The sequence below is a fragment of the Cervus canadensis genome, chromosome 13, assembly GCF_019320065.1.
Source record: "Cervus canadensis isolate Bull #8, Minnesota chromosome 13, ASM1932006v1, whole genome shotgun sequence".
In the NCBI taxonomy this organism is placed as follows: Eukaryota; Metazoa; Chordata; class Mammalia; order Artiodactyla; family Cervidae; genus Cervus; species Cervus canadensis.
This window is the reverse complement of record NC_057398.1, coordinates 51,633,126-51,635,355: the sequence shown is the minus strand read 5'-3', so window position 1 is coordinate 51,635,355 and position 2,230 is coordinate 51,633,126. Positions and strand designations below refer to the sequence as shown.

The window sequence follows — 2,230 nt, the reverse complement described above, 5'->3', positions numbered from 1 at the left end:
ATGGGTGATGACCTTTATATCTACTACTGTGGGCAAGAATCCCTTAGAAGAAATGGAGCAGCCATCATAGTCAACAAAAGAGTCCAAAATCCAGTACTTGGATGCAGTCTCAAAACGACAGAATGATCTCTGTTCATTTCTAAGGCAAACCATTCAATATCACGGTAATCCAAGTCTATGCCCCAACCAGTAATGCTGAAGAAACTGAAGTTGAACAGTTCTATGAAGACCTACAAGGCCTTCTAGAACTAACACCCAAAAAGATGTCCTTTTCATCATAGGGAACTGGAATGCAAAAGTAGGAAGTCAAGAAACACCTGGAGTAACAGGCAAATTTGGCCTTGGAGTACAGAATGAAGCAGGGCAAAGGCTTAATAGAGTTCTGCCAAGACAACACACTGGTCATAGCAAACACCCCCTCCCAAGAGTTGTGCTTACCAAGCACTATTTAAATACACAGTTTGTTTTCCCCCTGAGGCTGCAACTTAAGGGTTGGGATGATCTTTTATTTCTGTGTTGCCCAAGCCTAGCAGGGTCAATGCTTGACTTGAAGTGCTTGATGAATGGAGACCAATAGAGGTTATTAAAACTTCAGAAGCTTTCATTGAAAACAGAAGCAAAGTAAAAGATGGAGGGCATTTGGATAACCTTTGAGAGTGGTATAGTGAACACAGTGGACATTTATTGAGAATTCTATTATTCACTAGCCCTGGACTAAGGTTTTTAATTAATTATCTTATTTCATTCTCAACATGGCTGTGACATAGGAAAGAAAAAAAGTTGAAGTGTTAGTCGTGTCCGACTCTTTGCAACCCCATGGACTATAGCCCACCAGGCTCCTCTGTTCATGAAATTCTCCAGGCAAGAATACTGGAGTGGGTTGGCATTCCCTTCTCCGGGAGATCTTCCCGACCAAGGGATTAAAACTGGTCTCCTACATTGCAGGCAGATTCTTTACCACCAGGAAAGCAGTTAGTTTTGTTAATATCTTCAGTTAATAGATGAGAAGACTGAGCCTCAGAGAGATTAAGTAACTGGCACAGGGTCACACTTAGAGACAGGATGTGAGATTGAGACAGTGACTGGAGAACCCAGACTCTACCGAGCTTCACGGGGCTTATCTAATGAGCCTAGTCCTGCAGCGGCAGCAGAAAGGAACACATGTTCCCATGTGTTATCCAATGCGTGTTCATTCCACTGCCTGGTGGACCCCCTTCCTGTGTGCCAGCAGTTTTGGCTATATTTCTGGGGGGGTTTTGACCTTTGACAATGAAAAATTCTTTTTTATTTTTCTAAGAGGTCAGCTTTTTATTGAACATTGCAAAATAGAAATATTACACCAGAGATTTAATCAAAAGACCAAACCTTATGTCATCTTCAGACCCCTCAGAGTCTTCTTTCTCTGCTCCCACCTTGCCCTCTGTAGGGGCAGAACCTCCTGTTGGGGCAGGGCCACCAGCTCCGTGTTGTAGATAAGAGTCTTGATGTTGACACTGGCCAGGGCCTTTGCAAACAAACCTGACCAGAAAGGCTTGACGTTCACACTGGCTGCTGTGATGAGGGCGCTGACCATACTCGACGTGAGCGGCACCTCATCCTTGCGCAGGGTGAGGGTCGGGTAGATGCAGGTGAGCTCAGAGACGGAGGCCATGGAGGCGCAAGTGCCAAGTGGACGACTGCCAGGTGCATTGAGCGCCAGAAACGAGGGCCTCACGCCAGAAACACTGCCTTAGCCTCCTTGGTGGGACTGAACATTTTCACAGAAGCTGAGCAAAGAAGCCATCTAAATTCTTATATGAAACACTGGTTTAAATCTTAAGTAAAAATGAACTTACTTATTCATTCTAGGGGCTTCCCTAGTGGCTCAGACTGTAAAGAATCCACCTGAAGTGCCGGAGACCTGGGTTTGATCCCTGGGTTGGAAAGATCCCCTGGAGGAGGGCATGGCAACCCACTCCAGTATTCTTGCCTGGAGAATCCCATAGACAGAGGAGCCTGGTGGGTCGCCAAGAGTCGGACACAACTGATTGACTAAGCACATTCATTCTACAGGTACTTGGCCAGGCACTACATTAGGCAGAGAGGACGCAAAGACAAAATATCCCAAGTTAAGGAGCTGATGCCCTACTGCTGGGATACGCAAATGAATCAGAATTCAGTAATAGAGCCATCTGCAGCAACAGGGATAGATCTAGAGACTATCATACTTAGGTAAGTCAGAGAAAGACCA

General features: G+C 45.5%; 1 pseudogene; it reads right to left on the bottom strand.

The window, feature by feature from the left end:
- Positions 1-1,173: 1,173 nt before the first annotated feature.
- LOC122452497 lies at positions 1,174-1,899 on the bottom strand (annotated as a pseudogene).
- Between the last annotated feature and the right edge of the window lie 331 nt (positions 1,900-2,230).